We start from the raw sequence: 23,760 nt of genomic DNA on the forward strand, positions 1-23,760 counted from the left end.
TAGGAGCTCAAGTGCTGAGCTGTGATCTCCGTTGTTCATTCAGGGCTGTTAGGCTGATACATTTAAGTCTGCTGCAGCAGAACTCATAGAACCTCTTTTTTCCCTTAGATGCTCTTTCTCGGGGAGTTAGGGCTTTCTTTATGTGTATTTGTTGCACTTTCCTGTCCAGCTAGGAGGCAGTCTAGTCACTATTTGCCTACTAAGGTTCCATCCTGCTGGTATGGGGTCTGCCCTGTTGCCATGGGCTTCACCCTGCCGCAGAGTCTCTCTGTTGTGACGGGTTGCCTTGGCAATGGCAGGCTGCATCAGCAATGGGAGTGTACCTCAGTAGGGGCCCATTGCCTCAGAAATGACAGACGCCCCTCCCCCACTGAGCTACACCATCCTGGGTTCAGCTGTGCCAGCAGTGAAACTCTCAACCCTGAGCATTTTGAATTGCCATTTTGTTTTTCCCTGTGTGGGTGAAACCCGCTGAGCCTGATCACCTGGCTCCCTGCCTCTGAGCACTTTTTTTTTTAAGTTGAACGGTTGACTCTTTCCCAGGTGTTTCAGTCTCCTGCTGAAAGGGCACCAGAATCTGTGTGATTTCCTGTGAAGCGACCCACTGCTCTGGCTCAAATGCCGCTTCCCAGGAATGTCCTGGTCTGGCTCACTGTCCAAGTCCCTTTTAGTCAGATGGATATTCTAATCTGCTCTCCCAAATCTCAGATTTCCAGTTTAACAGGGCACCTGGACCAGTGCATTTTGTGTGGTGTGTAGAGAGTGCTGCTGCCCTGTGGTGCCAGTTGAAGTGGCCCCACAAGCTGAAACAGCTGTGCTGGCGTCCTGTGTCTCTCCTACACCTGGGAATTGCCCCGTTCTGTGGGCAACAAAGATCCGTCTGGAAATACAGCTTTGACTTACCCTCTGTGCCTTTACTGAGAGCTGCAATCCTGAGTTGTTCTTACTGCACCATCTTGAATCCTAGACCTCAATTAAATTTCCAAACCATTTAGCAAATAAAATCCTGGCCGGGTGCGGTGGCTCAAGCCTGTAATCCCAGCACTTTGCAAGGCTTAGGCAGGTGGATCACAAGGTCAACAGTTCCAGACCAACCCCGCCTCGACTAAAAATACAAAAAATTTGCTGGAAATGGTGGCGTGTGCCTGTATTCCCAGCTACTCAGGAGGCTGAGGCAGGAGAATTGCCTGAACCCAGAAGGTGGAGGTTGCAGTCAGCCAAGATCGTGCCATTGTACCCCAGCCTGAATAATAAGAGCAAAACTCCATCTCAAAAAAAAATAAAAGAGAAAAGAAAATAAAATTCCACACAACAAATAGGTGTCTAGAGATTCTAATTTGTCAAGAAAAGAGAGAGAGCAACAGAGACCAGAGATGACACAACTCTTTGTTAAAACATGATTTTGCACTAAGGGACACAAACTGCCCTCCTAGATTACATAGAAGTGAACTTTGATCACCAGGTTTTAATTTCTTTACATGTTATTCATCTGTTTAGGTTTTGGATTTTTGTCCTCGTTTAATCTCGGTAAGTTCTGTGTGTCAAAGAATTAATTTCCGCTAACGTTTCTACTATGTTGTCATGCAATTGCTGATAGTAGCCACTAATGATTGTTCGATTTTCTGAAGTATTACTTTTAATGTCTCCTTTCTCACCTCTGATTTTATTGATTCATGTCTTCTCTGCTTTTTATTTGGCCTATTTGTCAATTATTTTACTTTTCAAAAATTCAAGTTTTTGTCTCATTATCTTTTGTATTTTTTCCCCACTCTAATCTTTATTATTTCTTTGCTTCTAATTTTGGGTTTGGTTTGGTCTTTTTATTCTGGTTAACTAAGATGTATTGTTAAATTATTTATTTGAAGTTTTTCTGTTTTTTATGTAGTTACTTAAAGTTACTTATTTTTCTTTTATAATAGTACCTTATTTGATACATTACACAGGCTTTGCTATACTATGTTTCCATTATCATTTGTTTCAACAAATTGTTTTATTTTTTCTTAACTTTTCTATTGACCTACTGATTATTCAGGAGCATGTTGTTTAATGTCCATGTGTTTGTACAGTTTCTGATATTCATTTTTAAAAATTGATTTCCAGTTTTATTTCATTGCAGTCAGAGAAAATGCTTGATATTACTTTAGTTTTTTGAATGTTCATAGACGTGTTTTGTTACCTAATATATTGGCTATTCTTGAAAATAACCCATGTGCTAAGGGAAAGAATGTGTATTCTGTGGTTAGTGGATGAAATTTTTGGTAAATTTTAATTAGGTTTATTTGTTCTATAGTGCAGATTAAATCTGATATTTCTTTGCAGGTTTTCTGACCGGAAGGTCTATCCAGTGACTTAAGTGGGTTGTGGAAGTGGCCAGCCATTATTATATTGAAGTCTATTTCTTTAGCTCTTATAATATTTGCTTCATTTATCTTGGTGCTTTAGTGTTGGGTGCATATATGTTCTGATTATTATATTTTCTTGATAAATGTATCTTATTATTATATAATAAGATATATTTATCTCTTCCTACAGTCTTTTCTTGAAATCTATTTTTGTCTGGAATAAGTATAGCTATTTCTACTTTTTTTGGTTTCTAGTGGCATGGAATACCTTTTTCCATCCTTTTATTTTAAGTCTAAATGTATCTTTATAGGTAAAGTATTTTTTGTAGGCTACAGATTATTGTCTTGCTTCTCTATCCATTCTTCCACTATTTGCCTTTTGACTGGATTATTTATTTACATTCAATGTTATTATTGACAAGTAAGCACTTACTCCTGCTATTTTGTTATTTGTTGTCTGATTGATTTTTGTCCTCTCTTCCTTCTTTCCTTTCTGCCAGTCTTCCTTTTAGTGAAGGTATTTCTCTTGTAATATAATCTAATTTCTTGTTTTTTTTTCTGTACATCTGTGGTATGCACTTTTATTTAAAATTACCATGAAGCTTGAAAATAATGTCTTATAACCCATCAGTTTAAACCATAGACAATTTAACACTGAGTGCATAAACAAACAAGCAAAATAACTAATAAAAACTTGACACTTTAACTTCATTGCCATTCTTCTAAACTTTTTGTTGTTTCTCTTTATTCCCTATTTTACTAACTATGTTTTGGAAAGGTGTAATTTTTTTATAGGTTTATTATTTACAGTTTCTGAATTTTTGTGCACCATAATTACCATATTCTGTGTTATTCTGTGTGCTATTACTAGTGAGTTTTGTACCTTCAGGTGATTTCTTATTGTTCAATAACATTATTTTTTCTTTCAGATTAAGAACTCCCTTTAGCATTTCTTATAGGACAGGTCTTTGTTAATAAAATTTCTCAGTATTTGTTTGTCGGGAAAAGTTCTTATTTTTTCTTGAAGTTTAAAGGAAGTTTTTGCCAGATATATTATTCTAAAGTAAAAGTCTTTTTCTTTCTTCAGCTCTTTAACTATGTCATGCTGCTCTCTCAGCCTGTATATTTTCCACTAAAAATTCTGCTGTCAAATGTATTGGAGTTCCACTGAGTGTTATTTGTTTCTCTTCTCTTGCTGCTTTTGGAATTATTTCTTTATCTTTTATCTTTGAGAGTTTAGTTAAGGGACTTGAGGTGGTCTTCTCTGGGTTAAATCTGCTTGGTGTTCTGTAACCTTCTTGTACTCAAATGTTGATATCGAATGTTGGGGGATTGTTCAATAGTATTTAATATAATTTTTTTGAATAAATGTTTAACTCTTTCCTCTTTCTCTACCTCCTCTTTAAGGCCAATAACTGTCAGCTTTGCTATTTTGAGGCATTTTTTTTTGGATTCTGTAGGCATGCTTTATTTTTTATTCATTGTTGTCTCCTCTGACTTTGTATTTTCAAGTACTCTGACTTCAAGTCTACTAAATCTATCTTTTCCTTGATTAATTCTTTTAAGTAATTCTGATGCATTCTTCAGTATGCCAATTGCATTTTAACTTCAGAATTTCTGCTTTTATTCTTTTTTTAATCTTATGGTTAAATTTATCTGATAGAATTTTGACTTCCTTCTCTGTGTTGTATTGCATTTCTTTGAATTACCTCAAGCTACTATTTTTGATTTCCTGTATAAAAGGTGACATATTCCTTTTATTCAAGGATTTGTCCCTGGTGCCTTATTTAGCTTGTTTGGTGGTGCCTTGTTTTCCTCGATGGTTTTGATACGTGTAGATGTTCGTCTGGATGTGGGCATTGAAGAGTTCAGTCTTTATTGTAGTCTTTAGTCTGGGCTTGTTTGTGTTTATTATTTTTGGGAAAACTTTCCAGGTATTTAAAGAGACCTGGGCCCCAAATCCAATAACACAGTAATTTATGCAAACAAATAGAGGTATTGCCTTGGTGGTCTTGATTTATCATGTAGAGACTCTTGACCTCTTCCCTTACTTTCTCTCAAACAAACAGAGTCTCTTTTTCTGTTCTGAGGCATGTGGAGCTAGGATTGGGTAAGATAAGCACCCCTGTGACTATCTCCACTGGGACTGTGCTGGTTCACACCTGAAGTAGGCATGGACCTGGGTCTTACTCAAGGCCCACTGTAACCACTACTTGGCCACCATATAAATTTATTCAAAGTCCTAGGGCTCTATGACTAATAGGGGCAAAGCCAGCCAGGTTTTTGTTTCTCCCTCCAGGGTGGCAAGTTATCCTAGCCATGAGTAAGTAAGTCCATAGACGTTATCTGGGAGCTAGAGATTGAAGTATATATCTTTAATATTTACCTGATCTTCTATTTTACTGTAGCTAACCTGGCACTTAGGCCATAAGACAAAAAATTTTCTACTTTGTCTTCCCTCATCTGCAGAGATAGAAGCCTCTTCTGTGGCTGCCAAAACCACTGGCCCATGGAGGAGGTTCTGCCAGATCATCATCAATTTCTCACTTAGAGCCTGAGGACTCTTCAGTAAGCTTGTGATACATTCTGCAATGACTGGGACTCAACCTTTGGCCCAGGATGTGTGCAGAAATGCTGACCAAGACCCTAGGCCTGGACTAAGAAACTCTAAGATTCTGCTTGGTGCTCTTCCCCACCATGGCTGAGCTTGTATATGAGGTGCAATACAGAGCTTTCTTTACTTTTCCCCCTGCTTTCCTCAAACAGAAGTATTTCACCATAGCTACCACAGCTGGAAATATGCTGGCTCACACCTGAAGTTAGTACTTCTCAGAGACCAATGCCTATGGTGTATGACCTGGGTGTTGCTGTTTTTAATTCTGAGTACAGAGGTGCTTTGGTCAGCAGGTGATGAATTCTGCCAGATCTTTACTGACATGGCAGCATTGAGGTTAATGTGAAGTCCTCCAGTCACTGTGCTCTCCCTCTCCCAAAGTCACAGGTTACTCTGGGTTACATGGCTGCTTCTGGGTGGGGTTCGGTGAGTGGTGTTGTGAGCACTCCCTTAGCTGCTCTGGCTGGTGTCTCAGTAGGCCACATTCTCCCACCCCTACCCCCACATTCCACTGGTCCCAAGCCCAGCTTGGTAGCATGATTTGCCTAATAATTGATGTCCTGTGGGCTAGATGGCTCCTTAAGTTTTCTTAGGGTTCAATGGCACTTTAACTCCTGATGGCAAGTCTTGTGAAGACTCAAGTTCCCAACATTGAAGTGGGAGATTTTCCTTTTGCTAGGGCCAATTCTAATGTTTCCTTAATTGTCAGATGTCAGCTGATTACAGCCTGGTTCTGCTTTTCACTGTGACAGGGAAGTACTGAGTTTATTCCAAGGCCTCACAATCTGTGCTCTCCCTCTCCCAAACATAAAATTTCTGCATCGTGGGGCCACTACTGATGGTTTAAAAAGGGGTGGCATTGGTGCTTTTAGACTCATTTGTTTTGTCTTCTCCAATGTCTCTTTCAGTGATATAAAATTAATACTAGGTACTGTGATTGCTCACCTAATTTTTGGTCCCTTTGACAGTGCTTCCTGAATGTAGTGAGTTGAAAAAATTTGTGTTTTTGTATGGGGGATGAGTGGTGTAGGATTCTTTTCTGCCTTCTAACTCTGTCCCTGCCTTAAACTTTTAGATTATGCAGTTTGTTACCTGGATATATTGTGTGATGCTGTGATATGTGAAATATCATTGATCCCATCACCACATTAGTGACCATATATTATGGGATATGATTGATCCCATCACTAAGGTAGTGAGCATAGCACCAGTAGTTTCTCACCTCTGCCCTCCTCCTTTCCTTCTTCAGCTAGTAATCCTCAGTGTCTATTGTTGACATCTTTATATTCATGAATACCCTATGTTTAGAACCAACTTATAGGCAAGAGCATGTGGTATTTGATTTTCTGTTTCTGTGTTTATATCCTTAGGATAATAACCTCCAGATGCATTGACGTTGCTGCACAGTATTTCATGGTGTATATGCAGTATTTCATGGTGTATATAAAGCATATATTTCTATTCAATTCATTGATTTACACACAAGTTAATTCCATGCATTCCCTATTGTGAATAGTAATATGATGAACATACAAGTGCATGTGGGTTTTCTTTTTTTTGTAGAATTTTAAATTTTCTTTTGGATATATACTCAGTAATGAAATTGCTGATGGAATAATACTTCTGTTTTAAATTTTTTGAAAATTTTCCAAATTGCTTTGCATAGTGCCTGACATTTTGGGGGGCTAGAGAATGACAGTGGCAACTGATTTGATTCAGTGATATACTAATTCTAATATTAGCTGTATTGGAGGGTCATCGCAGAGTGAATTGCTGCTGTATTCACAAGAATATAAGTATAAAACTCTCAGGATAGCACCTAATTTTTGTATTTTTAATAGAGATGGGATTTCACCATGTTGGCCAGGCTGGTCTCAAATTCCTGACCTCAAGTGATCCACCTGCCTTGGCCTCCCAAAGTGCTGGAATTACAATTGAGCCACAGCACCCAGCCAGCACTATTTCTTTAAGCCTACACATTTTGCCCTTGTTGAAAGTATTTGAACATACAATTATCAAGCTTATTTTGTTTATGTATGCTTAAATCTTGTATAAGCTTAAATATTTTTTCCAATCTAAGCTTTATTTTATCTTCTTTCTTATATATTTGTATAACTTTAGGTGGCTATTTTCATTGAAAATTTGTTCTCAGAAGCCTTAAAATAGAACATAGTTCTGGCAGCAACTTGAAAGTCATTTGAGGAGAAGGGGAGATTTATAATGATAATTCAAATGAAGCAAACTAAAAATTAATGAACCAAGACAGAGGAAAAAGCAACATTTACCTGAGCACATCCCAAAAGAATAAAATTTCAAATGTAACTACAAAAAAGTATGCTGAAGATCACATTACAGAAATAATTATTAATACTCAAAATAGCTCTAAAGTCCTGCTCACTTTTTGAATGCTGGAAATTAACAAGGAGGGGCCTGTAACTCTAAGATGGTTTCTTCAGTAATGACTATTTTCTTTTACAAGACATGAGTATTCTCTACCTTCTAAGAGACCAGCATTGCTCATAAATGCTGAGCAATGGAAAGTTAAGGTGTTCAGTTTTGGTAAGTTCTTAGTGAAATCCATAACCTTTTTCTTCATATTCTGGACTCCCAATGTGACTGATGAAAGTTACAACATGCTCTGCAGGGGGAAATGCTTTAGCGTGTATTACTACATTATAATCTCATCTTTGTAGAGCCAGAAGCATTTTGAAAGTCACATTGTAACATTGCTTAAACATAGTTTGTTTTTACCAAAGCATAGGACATTGTATCATCTCATATTAATTAGTTAGTTGAGTCAAAATTACTGCTCATTACTTAGTGGTTTCACGACTTATCTTAGTGTTAAAACCTTCTTTATTTCAGAACTCTTTCACCTCTCAGTTTTTGTTTTGCAGTGTGTCACTGCCTGCCAGCTTCTAATCTGCTAATACCCAGTGGATCATGTGTCCTGTGAAGGGACTGAAGGAGATATTAGTGTAAAATTATGTTGATGATTCATATTTTGAATAAATAGAACATTAAGTTTGTATACATTTTGAAAATAGCATTTTAATATTCAACTGTGTCATAGTCATAATGATTGGATATATGTTGAATTATATGCATATTAAGTTGTTACATGTATATGTTCTTTTTTTTTATGTTTTTTTTTTAATTTTTTATTGGATTTTAGGTTTTGGGGTACATGAGCAGATCATGCAAGACAGTTGTGCAGGAACACACATGGCAGTGTGCTTTTCTTTCCTTCTCCACTTCACCCACATTTGGCATTTCTCCCCAGGCTATCCCTCCCCACCTCCCCCTCCCACTGGCCCTCCCCTTTTCCCCCCAATAGACCCCAGTGTTTAGTACTCCCCTTTCTGTGTCCATATGTTCTCATTTTTCTTCACCCGCCTATGAGTGAGAATATGCGGTGTTTCATTTTCTGTTCTTGTGTCAGTTTTCTGAGGATGATGTTCTCCAGATTCATCCATGTCCCTACAAACGACACAAACTCATCATTTCTGATTGCTGCATAATATTCCATGGTGTATATGTGCCACATTTTTCCAATCCAGTCTATTATCAATGGGCATTTTGGTTGGTTCCAGGTCTTTGCTATTGTAAACAGTGCTGCAATGAACATTCGTGTACATGTGTCTTTATAGTAGAACAATTTATAGTCTTTTGGATATATACCCAGTAATGGGATTGCTGGGTCCAAAACATGTATATGTTCTTTAGCATTCTAACTTGCAACTGTATATCTGTAAAGACTTTTTCTTTTTTTTTTTCAAGAAGATCAAACTGACTTATTGAGCCATCTGATTGATGTTAAGTTGGGTGGCCCAGGCTCTGTGTAGGGGTAAGGTTGAAGCAGGAAGAACGGTGGTGAGGGGCAAGCGTGCCAGACAGGCCGATTCTCTATCATGTTCACAGAGAAATTTTTTTTTCTCCAGGGCCTGGGGAGCAGCCAGGTTCCATGAGTTAAATGTAGATCTGAACCATATCAAGCTGGGATTGTGGTACACACTTTCCTCTTTTGAAGAGTAGCTAGGGATTCCAACTTGGTGAGAGGGAGACTGTGGCAGAGCCAGACTAGACAAGGACTAATCACCTGAAAAAGGCTGCCATCAAAGGACTTGATGAGTGCTGGGTGCCGTGGCTCAAGCCTGTAATCCCAGCATTTTGGAAGGCTGAGTTGAATGGATCACTTGAGGCCAGGAGTTCGAGTCCAGCCTGGGCAACATAACAGAATCCTGTCTATACTAAAAATACAAAAATTAGGCATGCTATCCTTCTGTAATCCCAGCTACTTGGGAGGCTGAGGCAGGAGAATCGTTTTAACTGAGGAGACAGAGGTCAAAGTGAGCTGAGATCATGCCACTGCATTCCAGTCTGGGAGACAGAGTAAACCTGTGTCTCAGAAAAAGAAAAAGAAAATGGCCTTGGCAGAGTGGCTGGCTTGACAATGCCTTCCCTTGGGTTTCTCCTTGGTAGGGTTCTGTCATGAGGAGGTGCTTTTTTCTCCCTGTTCATGGCCTGAATCCAAGAAATTTCTTTTTCCAGTGGTTGGGTGGTGGACAGAACTGGAAACCTTCTTTAGGTGATTTTATGTTGTTGGTGGTGTTTTTTTTTTTTTTTTTTTTGAGATGAAATCTCATTGTGTCACCTAGGCTGGAGTGAAGTGGCTCAATCTTGGCTCACTGCAATCTCCTCCGTTCTAATTTCAAGTGATTCCTATGTCTCCGCCTCCTAAGTAGCTGAGATTACATGCATGTGCTACTGCATCGGCTAATTTTTGTATTTTCTATAGAGATGGGTTTTCAAACTCCTGACCTCAAGTGATCTGCCCATCTTGGCCTCCCAAAGTACTGGGAATATACAGGCATGAGCCACCATACCCGGCCCCTTCAGGTGGGTTTTGAGGCTTCACTACAATACTAATTTTCTGTTGCTGCTGCAACAAATTACTGCACACTAAGTGGCTTGAGACAAAACAGATGTATGCCCTTACAGTTCTGAAGGCCAGAATTCTAAAGTCAGTCTTACAGAGTCAAGGGGGGAGCAGGGCCGGTGCCTTCTGAGGCTCTGCAGGAGAATCCCTTTCCTGGCCCTGGAGATGGCCTGCAATTCTCAGTTTGTGCTGCCCTTTTTGAATGACTTAAGTTTCCTGCTTCCATTACTACACCTCCCACCACTCTCCATCACCTGTTCAGCCCTTCTAAGAATCCAAGTGAGTACACCAACCCAGCCGGGACAGGCTGGGATAATCTTCCCAGCCAAAGATTGTTAACTTTGTTAAGGCAAAGCCCCTTTTTTCATACCAGGTCATGTTCACTGGTTCTTGCGATTAGGATATGGGTACCTTGGGGGTTTTCTATCAGCCTACTACAGCAAGGCTGCAAAATTATTACACCTTTTTGGTGTTTTAATGATTGAGAGAAAAAGGGTTGGGATTTTTTTGGGGGGCTAGGTTCCCCTTAATTGTGTATCTTTAAAGTCTGGGGTCCGTCTTAACCTTGTTTCTTTTCTTTTTCTTTCTTTCTCTCTCTCTCTTTTATTTTATTTACTTTTTTGATACGGAGCCTTGCTCTGTTGCCCAGGCTGGCAGCGGCAAGATCTCAGCTCACTGCAATGTCTGCCATCTGAGCTCAGGGATTTCTCCTGCCTCAACCTCCTGAGTAGCTGTGACTACAGGTGCCTGCCACCACACCTGACTAAGTTTTGTATTCTTACTAGAGAAGTGGGTGGAGGGTGGTGGTGGGGGGGATGAGGGTTTCCAGTCTGTTTCCCTGAGCCAAAGGGATCTGGCTGCCTCTGCTCCCAAAGTACTGGGATTACAGCCCTGCACCACTGCACCTGGCTGCTGTAAAGTCTTATTTCCACACAGCTGAGACATATTTTTGGAAGTTTGCTAAAGGGCCCCTGGAGACCTCCTCATTGTGGTTTTCCTGTTGTTGTGTTTAATTTGATTGATCTTTTCTGCTTTCCAGAAATTAAAAGGCTAACATGAAGTACTAAACTTTAAAAGTTCTCTTTTCATTTATTTATTTATTTTTTGAGATGGAGTCTTACTTTGTCACCCAGGCTGGAGGGCAGTGGCATGACCTAGGCTCACTGCAACTTTCGCCTTTTGGATTCAAGTGATTCTCTTGCCTCAGCATCCCAAGTAGCTGGGATTACTGAAGCACACCACTACACCTGTTTTTTTATATTTATGGTAGAGATAAGGTTTCATTATGTTGGCCAGACTGATCTCAAGTGATTCACTTGCCTCAATCTCCCAAAGTGCTGGGATTATAGGTGTTCACCACTGCACCTGCCCTAAAACTTCTCTTGTATTCTCTTGTATTAAACTTATTCTAAGAACCACCAAAACAGAAAATTTTTTTTTGAAAGCAGTAAAATGATATGAACGGTTAGAATGTAAAATACAGAAAATAAGTCATTATATTTTAGTGCTGCTCTGACATAGGGATGTATTATTGAGAATCAACTTTTGCTCAGTTTTCAGAGAATGAAATAATTCTATCACTGATCTAGGAAAAGTTGAAGAGCTGTTTGAAAGAAAATGTAGTATGTCTAAATTGGAAAAGTCCAGTAATGCTTTGTTCATGAGCATTTATACAATGCAGTTACTGTTCACCATGGGAGTACTGTGGACAAGCCCAGGGCTGCTGGTCAACTGTGCCATTTTTATACATTTTTGCTTGTAATGCACTTTGTAGTGTCTGTCTAAATATTAGAAAAATTATTTGTTTCTACATTACTGCAAAGCTAAGGAAATATATTTCTTTAATCTGTTTTGTTACATGCAGTATTTGGTGGGGTGTGGTGGCTCATGCCTGTAATTCCAGCATTTTTGGGGGCTGAAGTAGGCAGACCACCTGAGTTCGGGAGTTTGAGACCAGCCTGACCAACATGGAGAAACCTTGTCTCTACTAAACCTACAAAATTAGCCGTGTGTGGTTGCGCATGCCTATAATCTTAGCTACTCCGGTGGCTGAGGCAGGAGAATCACTTCAACCCAGGAGGTGAAGGTTGTAGTGAGCTGAGATCCTGCCATTGCACTCCAACCTGGGCAACAAGAGCAAAACTCTTTCTCAAAAAAAAAAAAGGTATTTACCAAGATGCCCCTGTTGTCTCTACTTTTATCTTGATGCATCGCTGACTTGATGTTAGATTTCAAATTCTTCTTTACCCTTACAATATTCTGTCCTGAAGCTACCTTTACATCATAATGAAAGAAGTTAGCAATTTGTTATTGTCATCTATCTGTTGGCATATATCAAATGGTCACCTAAAAATAGCAACAACCAGTAGAAACATTATGATTTTGCTGTTTCTATTTGGATGACTATTTACTTTGCAACATTACTAGCAAGCTATAAAATTGTATAGTATGCAGAACTTTAACTAATTTGCTGTAAGTGAACACTTAAACATGATAAACTATATTGAAGTTATTTATGTTAATATAATTGAACATTTTGTCTTCAATATAAATAATATAACCTACCTCTCAATGAAAATGAAACCTAGAATTAGAGTAAATTTGCTAATGAGCTCAATAACTTTTCCACAATATTTTTAGTTATGTGCTTAAGGTTCTCTTAGTGTTTCTTGCACTTTATAATAGTTTAATCCTTTTTTTTTCTGGTTTTTGTAGGTTCTTGTTTGTTTGTTTGTTTTGAGACAGAGTTCAGCTCTGTCACCAGGCTGCAGTGCAGTGGCTCAGTGTCGGCTCACTGCAACCTCCACCTCCCAGGATCAAGTGACTCTCCTGCCTCAGCTTCCTGAGTAGCTGGGATTACAGGTGTGTGCCACCACACCCAGGTAATTTTTGAAATTTTAGCAGAGACTGGGTTTTACCATGTCAGCCAGGATGGTCTTGATTTCTTGACCTTGATTTCTTGCCTTGGCCCCAAAAGTGCTGAGATTACAGGCATGCACCTGGCCTTTGTTGGTTCATTTAAAAAAAAACCCTCATAACATGTGCTACCAGGAAGCATGGACAGTGAGGATTTCTTTACATATTTATTGTGAAGGCCTGCATCTTAGGAATTCATCTGAATGTTTTTTTAAACAAATTATTTTCTTAATCTTATCTGAAAGCATAGGCTTTGGGGACACACTGGGGCCACATCTTTTATCCTATCTGAACCTTAGTATCATCCTCTTCTGTGGTCATGAGAACTAAAGACCTACCTTAAAGATCTGATAAGGTAGTAAAGTGCTTCACATAATGCCTGGCATATAAATACATAATAAATGCTTCCTCCTCTTGTCTTTATTTGTTTGTTTTTCAGACAGAATTTTGCTCTGTCACCCAAGCTGGAGTGCAGGGGAATGAACTTGGCTCACTGCAACTTCTGTCTTTTAGATTCAAGCAGTTCTGCCACCTCAGCCTCTCAAGAAGCTGGGATTATCGGCATGCACTACCACACCCAGCTAATTTTTGTGTTTTTAGTAGAGACAGGGTTTCACTATGTTGGCCAGGCTGGTGTTGAAGTCTTGACCTCAAGTCATTTACCTGCCTCGGTCTGCCAAAGTGCTGGGATTACAGATATGAGCCACCACAGTTGGCATATGTTTTTAAATCAGTACTATTGCGAGTAAAAATAGCTGGCTATTACTGTTTTATAAATTGGCTAAGACAGTCTTATAAATGTCAGTGTTTTTATAAGGTGAAACAGATTATGTTGTGGGGCTTTTGTTTTGATGGTGATTTATTAGATTATTTTGTTTAAAGACAATAATGTTCAGTTACTGTGAAACTATAAAAACAATATTCACATTTCATAATTCTAAAGCAGTCTTAAAGGTGACTGCCTTAAGGAAAGATATTTTTGTTTTGATATGTACATGTGATATTCAAGTTTAGTGTACAGCAGAGGACATTAAACCTAAGTCAGCGCTAATGTGCACTTGAAACTTCAGTGCAAATACCAATGTGTAGAAAATAGACTTTAACATATAATGATTGCCAAAAAATGGAGCTGTTCTGATGGGAGACCATTGGTTATGCTTGAGTTTAATACTCCCCATGCTCTTGACTCTTTATTTTTCTTTGTTACCTAGGCTGCAGTGCAGTGGCACAATCTTAGCTCACTGCAACCTCTGCCTCTCAGATTCAGGCCATCTTCCCTAGGGACTGGAGGTGAGTGCCACCACACCTGGCTAATTTTTGTATTTTTAGCAGAGGTGGGGTCTCCAGCTTCAGACCTAAAGTGATCTACCTGCCATGGCCTCCAAAAATTCTGAGGTTACAGGTGTGAGCCACCGTGTCTGGTTAGCTCTTGACTTTTGGTAGCTGTTGTTTTATTTTAATCTTTAGTAAATAAATGCTATTTGAAGTGTATAGTTCAGAAAAATCTGCTTCTGTTATTTAAAAAATATGTTTTTTAAGTCCAATAATGTTACACTGATGTTTGTTTTAAAATTATTACCTCTTCTATTTAGTACTGTATGTATTAAATAATATTAGCTAGTATGTTTTTCTGGCTTTATAATGTGGTTCAGATTTCTATAAAAAGTTTAGCTGTTTCTATATTGCCTTAAAGTCATGAAACATTTCTATTTTTTCCTTTTTCCTTCCTTTACTTCCTTCCTTCCTTTTTTCCTTCCTTCCTTCTTTCTTTCTTTCTTTCTTTCTTTCTTTCTTTCTTTCTTTCTTTCTTTCTTTTTTTCTTTCTTTCTTTCTTCTTTTGAACTGGAATTTCTCTCTTGTTGCCCATGCACTAGCATGATCTCAGCTCACTGCTTAGAAGGTGATTCACTCAGAGAAGGTGAACCCACTGTTAGTAAAATATGTCTAGTATCAGATGATTTTGATCTCCTGATGACCCATCAAACTGCAGGTCTTTTGGCTGTGTCATATATTCAGTTCCACATTTATTCATTTAAGAATTGAAGACTTTTTATATCCCCATTATGTGCCAAGCACTGGGTGGAACACTAGGTAACAGAGACGAACAAGCCCTCTTCCCAGGATTTCACAGTGGATGTTAGAATTTACTGCCATTTAGCTTCAGTTAATTCTGCAGTAGTTCCAGGATTTTCCAAGATGATCCTGTCTTCAAATGTCCAGTTGATTCAACTTCAGAAGCGGTCTCTCTTTACACCTTACTACTGCCCCTCTGCCATTATCTCTTACCTGGATTATCTCAGTAGTCTTCTAACTGGCTTTTTTGTTTCCATGTTTGCCTTCTTCAGTCTACTCTCTTTCTCTTTTTCTTTTTTCAGATGGAGTCTTGCTTTGTCACCAAGTCTGGAGTGCAATGCTATGATCCAGGCTCACTGTAACTTCTGCCTCCTGAGTTCCAGCAACTCTCCTGCCTCAGCCTTCCTAGTAGCTGGGATTACCAGCATGAGCCACCATGCTCGGCTAATTTTTTGTATTTTTAGTAGAGACAGGGTTTCATCACGTTGGCCAGGCTTGTCTTGAACTCTTGTTCTCAAGTGATCCACCTGCCTTGGCCTCCCAAAGTGTTGGGATTACAGGAGTGAGCCACCGTGCCTGGCCACTCTACTCTCACTACAACAGCTAGTACAATCCTTTCACAGTGGAATCAAGATCACAATTACTTCTCTGTTCAGACTCTCCAGTGGCTTTGTTTTGTACATGACCTGGCCCCTGCTACCTGTCTCACTGTTCTTCCTGTTACTCTCCTGCTCTTACTCCTCTTTATAAACACTGAGCTCATGTTGTTTCCTTTAGCATGCTAGACAGGCTTGATCCTGTTCTGGGCCGTGCTGTTTCCTCTGCCTGGAACATTCTTCCCCTACTCTCTGCATTGCTCACTCTCTCACTGCTCTGGATTGTGGTTCAAAAGTCACTTTATCAAGGGCTTCCAGGCTGCACTGAGACTTTGCCCACTACCCGTGGAGCTCTGTCCTGCAGACCTTGTCTGAGCAACGGATGAATGAAGTACTCTTACTTACAGAATACAGTGCAAGAGTTGGGCTAAGGGGTCCTCAGCTGCTTTAGAGGGTGATTGCAGCTAATTGACTACAACTCCTTGTTTCTTCTTGCATTTATTCAGTATAGATTTAATAACAGGTTTTAAGTCAACATGGTTGTGAATAATTAACATGGATAATAGAGTGGATTCATGAATCATATAAACCTCTGGTTCTGAGGCCCAGAGTTAACACCATTAACTAGTAATTGTTTTCAACCTCCCCCGGGAGGGCCATCTAGCACAAAGTTTATATGAGTAAACAGAGTAGAGACAAAGGAGTGTGGGGTAAACAGATTTAACTGAGGAAGCTTTTATTATCTTAATTTCTATCTTGTGACTTAAAGCTCTAAGATAAAAACTGGCTGTCTTCAACCCGGCCCATTAAATCATTTTGGCTTTCCAAAAAGGTTGATACTATAATCTATAACTTCCCTAATATTTCCCTTAATATTTTGACAGCCACCTTGAGTGAATTCCAACACTGCTCTGCATAAAATATATCCTTAATTTATATTTTCTATTTGATGTCTGACTCCCCCTTGTCCTTCACTAAAATGTAAACTCCATGAGGGAAGGGATTTTGTCTGTTTTGTTTTGTTGTATCCCTAAATACCTAGAAGGTGCTTAGTAAATACTTGTTGGTTGAATAAATAAATCAGCCTATTATTGAATCAGTCAATGTCTTCTGTAGAAGGGACTTTTCCTACCAGTGGTGCATAGCGGTATGATAGCTGGAATAGGGAGGGATGTAGTCAGAATGGCTCTGTCTGTGTGGGCTAGTTTTGCCTAGCATGATCCCAGCAGGCTCCTATTGGAGCTAAGCCACAATTTCAGTCATATTAGTATCATTCTTTAATCATAAAGCCAGAGGATGTTAAGATTGAAATTGATCTGGAAGACAATTTGGTCTACATTTCTGGTGATTTATATGAGAATAACAGAGCCTAGAGAAAGTAAGTTAATTACTCACAATTGTAAAGCCGTAGAGGTCTACCTGAAATTAGGCTTGTGACATCAGATTCTGTAGTCTTTCCTACATGTGTTCCCCCCTGGCTGAGACAGTTCGTGGGCTTTCAGATTTGACAATTTTCTCACCAGTCCCTAAACAGGAGCTTTTATCTGCACAGTATAGGTTAGCATAGATGAATCATGACCCTAAAATGTGTAGGAAAATCCCAAAGGTTGAACACTGTGAATGGGAACTACCCCAAATGTGTCAGGAGCACCACAGGCATGCTCACTTCTTCACTGGCTGGAGCTGGGTAAGATGGAAAGAAAACCCAAATCAAGACACTTGGCTGCTTCAGTTCTTTTATTGCATGTCAAAGTCCAATGTGTCTCCATTTAAATTCAGATATTTTGATGAATGGTCACACCAGCTTCAGGCCCTTCGGGTCAGAAGTTTTGATATCACCAATTGTTCATTTTCTAGATGGACTTCCATACGTCAGGCATTTGTGTGTAGCTGGTCAATTGTGAAGTTCTCAGAGTGGTGTAGAACCCTCTCTTTTTGGGACAGTTGGTTCTACTTGTGCAGCATGTTCTGAACCTGGCCTATCTCTATCTGCTTTCTAAATGTGTGAGGTCTTTTTTTAGGCAGCATAAAGCAAGAGAGGACTCCTAAAGAGGGAGAAAAACTCCTCCAACATTTGCTGAAACATGTTTGTAACCTGACCAAGATGTAATTGGAATAGCATAAAAAGACTAAAATTTATTTAATTTCTTGCCATCTGGCTTGTGATATATAGTGCCTTCAATTGAGTTTAGAAGTAACTTTGATCATAGGTCAAGAGATGAGATATGTGTGTGTGTGTGTGTGTGTATATATATATATATATATATATATATACCTATGATCTCTCTCTCTCTCTCTCTCTATATATATATATATATAGAGAGAGAGATATGAAGTTTTGCTCTATTTTCTAGTCTGAAGTGTAGTGGTGCAATCTCAGCTCACTGCAACCTTGGCTTTTCAGGTTCAAGTGATTCTCCTGCCTCACCTCCCAAGTAGCTGGGATCACAGGCATGCACCATCACATCCAGATAATTTATGTATTTTTAGTAGAGACCAGGTTTTATCAAGTTGGTCAGGCTTGTCTCAAACTCCTGACCACATATGACCCACCCATCTTGGCCTCCCAAAGTGCTGGGATTATAGGTGTGAGCCACCACACCTGGTCAGATAATTGAGTTTCTTATTATATCTGGGTTTCTGCAGAATTTTAGTGACCAAGGAAAGTACACTATTGTTAATTTTGTTTTTCTTTATGAAAGAAGTAATTTACTTTTTATATAATTACTTGTCAGTCACGGGAAGGAAAAGTCCGAGTTTTTGTCCACAATGATAGAAATTATTGTTACATTACAGGATGACTCTGTGAATGCCTTTAGGAAAAATCCCTAGTCATATCTTGACCATTTTACTAGCTGTGAGACCGCCATTGTACTGGTTACTGTAACATTTCTTGGTTTTCTTTCTAGACCTCAACTAGTTGCTACTGTCCTCCTGGAATGTCTAGTAAAATAAACACTAAAGGTAAGAGATTACATATACTTCTTATTATATTTCACTACATTAAGACATTATTTATCAGCATTCCTGAAATCATACAAAATCATTGTCCAATGTCATTGTGGGAATTGCAGTTAGTTTCTTGGCTTTTTAAGGTATTTTATTTAATGAACCTTTTTCCCCTTTTTCTTTCTTTCTTTTTTTTAATTTACTAAAAATGTCACATGTGCAATCCACTTTATTTATGTTTCCAAGGTTTTGTTGAGCCCCTTATGTAGGATTACACTACAAGTTTAATTCTGCAGGTTTCTTTGAAAATCGCCAAACCGTATGAGTTTTATACTCTGCTCTTATAAAGCCTCTTCCTCTGTATTTTTTCTATAATATACTAAAGTAATTCTGTGCTTATTCTACAGCTTTGCAGTCCTCTCAAAGACCATGAAGCCCTGAGAGTAATGTACAGATTCCTGAAGTTGAGAGTTAGGGTAACAGGGAGGAAGACACATGGCCTGTTCTTGGACCTGGAATGTGAACTCTGTAACATAGACTGCCTCTCATAAGGCCCTTTTCAGCTCAAACAGCAAGGCTCAGACAGCTTGCTCTTGTGCCTAACAGACAGCCTTCTGTCTGAAGACTGGAGAAAGAGCTCCAGTGAGATTTTCTGTGAGGTACTGGTTCAAATAACTGTGAAAGCTGTAAATTCCCACAGCCTTGCATCTGCAAGATGAAGATCCAGGAAAGCCCATGGCATCGTTCAAAGGCCTGAGAGCCAGAAGGTCAAGGGCAAGAGAAAACTGGTGTTCCAGTCCCATTTTCGGACAGAGAGGGAATTCAATCTTCCTCCACCTGTTGCTCTCTTCTGGCCTGCAGAGCATTGGACAAGGCCAGCCCATGATCCTCACTCAGTCCACTGATTCAAACGCTCATCTCCTCCAGAAACATCCTCATAGACACACCCAGTATTATGCTTTAACAGCCACCTGAGCCTCTCATGGCCCAGTGAAGTCGACACATTAAAATTATCACATAAGAACAAACCTTCAAATTCAGGTTGTTTTTGAATGCCTAAGTATGATGTTCTAAAAAGCCTGTACCTATGAGGTATTAGAATGAATACATCCTTGTTTAATTTCCATAATAAAATATACAAAGTAATATTTTATTTGTCTTTAATATAAATATACCTATTATGTTCCATCATTTTATAGTATTTTGTGGTTTTAATTCAGTCCAACCTAATGTAACTATAAAAAGGATATTGAAAAGTTACAGGAAAGGAAAACTAAGACAGATGGAGCCTTGACTTGAAAGAGTTTACAAATTAGGAAGAAATACATGTGCACAGAAGGCCTTGATATAGACAATGTTTGTCAGAGTATTCTAAAAAAGGTCTTTCCAAAACAGCTCTGATTATTAAAAATGTCCAAGTTCTCCACATTGTCTGCAAGAGAAGACTTAACCCCATAGACTTTCCTACAGAGACATTTGCCATCAGAATTCATTTTCCCTCTTTGTCTTCTGTTTTCTCCTAACCTGCATTCGGGACCCTTTAGCTTTTAGTCATACTCACCCACTCAGATTTCTCAAAAATCATGTTCTTCCATGTGTCCTTGTATGTTTAATGTGATTTCTTTACCCTAGAATTCTTGTTTACTTTTTTACCCTGAGCATTCATCAAAACTTATTTAAATGTCAACTCCCTGCTCAGCATCCCCCACTTCTCCAGGCAGGGTTTGTCTTTTGCTCTCTGGCACTTCATGGACACACTGTGTGTACCTATTACAGATTTTCAATACAAAATTACAATAATTCATGTACTCATCTGCTTTGCTTGACTGAGAAATCCTTGGGCCCGGCCCCTCTACTCACCTGAAGTTCCCTGAGGAGCCTGGGTGCACCCTAAAGATGCGAGGTGGAAAAGTGGGGTGAGCACACGGGTGAAGGGGCCTCAGGAGTAACCTTATTTCTTTCTCTTTGATATTACAAGTAATATTTCTCCCTAAGATATTACAAATAATATTACAAAGTGTTCAAACATACTCTACATCGGCTAAGACGTTAGGAGTAGTATCTTTTTAAAATATACACCCATATCAACCCAACGGTGATATTCGGAGTAATATCTCTTTAAAATGTACACCCACATTAACCACCCGCCATAGGGAGAGTAGTGTCACCCGGGTTCCCCCTGAATATTACGAACCATATCACAGAGGAGTGACCATAGCTGTGACTCGTAGTATCTCTCCCTAAGATATGAATAATATCACAGGATGTACACAAATACTTTACACACACTTTGATATTACGAGTAATGACATGCTGAATATCACAAACAAGATAAAAAAGTGTTGAAACATACTCTACAACAACTAAGATATTAGGAGTAATATCTCTTTAAAACATACAACCACACCCACGCAACGTCGATATTAGACGACATATCTATTCAAAGTATACACCCAGAGCAAGCTGCCGCCAGAGGGTGAGTTATATTCCTCCAGCCTCCCGTGGATATTATAAATCCTCTGGCTAAGGGGCCATGCCCACAACCCCGTCAGAGGGAGAGTAATATTCTTCCAGCCCCCCTGGATATTATGAACCCGCTGGCTAGGGGGCTGTACACACAGCCCCCACCGGAGGGCGAGTAATATCACCACGGCCCCCATTGTATACTACAAACCCTCTGGCTAGGGGACTGTGTCCACAGCCCCCACCACAGGGCGAGTAGCAGCACCCGGCCCCCTCCCCCGGCTGCTACAAATCGGCTATTTAGAGAAATTGGAGTAATATAATACTGGGAACCATATCATAGGGAGAAGATAATGTTAATTTGATTTTCTTTTATATTGGGCACAATAACATTAGTTCTAGTTACACCTCTGCAATATTGACAAAAATATCATCCTCGCCCCTATACAATAGAATTGAAATCACAGGGGGGTTTCACTCCTTGCAATATTTAATTCAATATAATTATTTTTTCTGTGGACATTAGTTACCATATAAGAGAATGGTGTACACCTCTTTCCATATTGAGAGTATTATTATATGGGCAGTAACATCATCCTCTCCTTTCCTGGATATTAAGAACAATATCACAGTACAGGTGAACAGCCGCAGCCACATTGTAAGTGATATCATCTCTCATTCCCTAGATATAAGAAACAGTATCACTGGGGGTTTGTGCACTTCCTGAGATATTTGGAGTAATATCCTCTCCGTTTTTGGATATTAGAAACGATATTACAGTGGTGTACACTTCCTGCGATATTCAGTGTATCCCCTCTTCCCAGGATATTAGAAACTATATCACAGAAGCGTTTAAATATCACCGCCTGTGATATTGGAACAATGACAGAGTGTACACTTGCCTTCACAATGAGAGTAATATCTACTTAGGACATGATAAATAATATAACAAAATGTACAGACATGGGTGTATACCCACTTTGATATTAGGAGTAATTTTCATGTAATATACTAAAAATAATATCCCAGAATATACTCGTGAAATGTACATTTATTGGGATACAACAAAAAATGTATATAACATCTACCATATGTACATTTACTATGATGTACTTATGTGTACAAAATACATATGTACAATAAATGTTAATAATGTGTGCAATATGGACATAAAATGTCAATAATATATACACACACGTACATAATGTGTACAATATGTACATTTGTTGTAATATCACAATATCATATATAATCAAAATAACACATATAATCACAGTATATATAATACATATCACGTTAAATGTACATATTGTACACATTATGTACATATACATTTATTGCAATACTACAATATGACAAAGTGTACATAACGTGCACACATCATGTATACTTGTACTATATGTACACGTGTAAATATGTGTGCACATTGTGTACATTACGTACACGTGGTTCACAGTATGTAGATATGTACATCAAGTACACGTGTACATATATGTACTCATTGTGTAGATATGTGCCATCTGTAAACAAGTACATCATACGCACAATATGTACATGGGTACAATATGTACACACATGGGTGTATAAACATTTCGATAATAGGAGTAATTTTTATCTAATATACTAAAAATAATATCCCAGAATGTACTCAAAATGTGTACATTTATTGGTATATTGCAATAAACGTACATGTCCACAATATGTACATTTACTGTGATGTACATATGTGCACACAATACATATGTAGATGAAATCTAGATAATCTGTAAAATATGTAAATTTATATTTATATAATGTGTACACAATACATAGGTACATAACACGTACAATATGTACATTTATTGAGATAGTGATATATATATAATCACAATAACATATAACCACAAAAATATATGCATAATACATAATATCACAAGAAACATACATATGTATACATTATATACATATGTGTGTGTACATATTATGTACATATACAGTTATTGTGATAACACCATATGTCCACGTGTACACAATGTACACACTATGTACATACATACTATATGTACACGAGTATATATAGGTGCACATTATGTAAATTATGTACACATGTAGAAATAGGTGAAAACCATGTACATATGCAGTGCACATAGCAGCCCCCCAGCCCACACTGTCTGCTAGAAACTCCTGGCTAAGGAGCAGTAACCACAGTCCCTGACAGAGGTCCCCAGCCCACCCTGGCTGCTAGGGAACAGCTATTTTGAAAATGTAGTGTAATATAATACGGGGAATCATATGATAGGGAGATGTTAATCTTATTCTGGTTTTTATTTATATTAGGCACAATAATACTAGCTCTAGTTACACCTTGGTGATATTGACAAAAATGTCATCCTCACCAACCTTCACATTAAAATTGAAAGCACAGAAGGGTTTCACCCCTTGCAGTGTTTAATTCAATAAAATTGTTTTTATTGTGGACATTAGAGACCGTATCAGAGCGTGGTGTACACCTCTTGCCATATTCAGAGTATTTCCACAAGGGCAGTAACATTATCCTCTCCTTCCCTAGATATTAGGAACAATATCACAGGACCACTGTAGAGCCCTAGTCACATTGTGAGTAATATCATCTGTAATTTCCTAGTTATTAGGAACAATATCACTGGGGGCTTGTATGCTTCCTGACATATTTGGAGTAATATCCTCTCTGTTTTTGGGTATTAGAAACAACACTACATTGGTGGTGTACATTTCCTCCGATATTCAGGGTAGGATTATCCTCTACTATCCTCTAATATCCCCAGGATATTAGAAACGACATCACAGAAGCGATGTACATTGCCTGTGATATTGGAACAATCACAGAGCATACACTTCCTTTCACAATGA

The sequence above is a fragment of the Callithrix jacchus genome, chromosome 19 (assembly GCF_049354715.1).
Source record: "Callithrix jacchus isolate 240 chromosome 19, calJac240_pri, whole genome shotgun sequence".
In the NCBI taxonomy this organism is placed as follows: domain Eukaryota; kingdom Metazoa; phylum Chordata; class Mammalia; order Primates; family Cebidae; genus Callithrix; species Callithrix jacchus.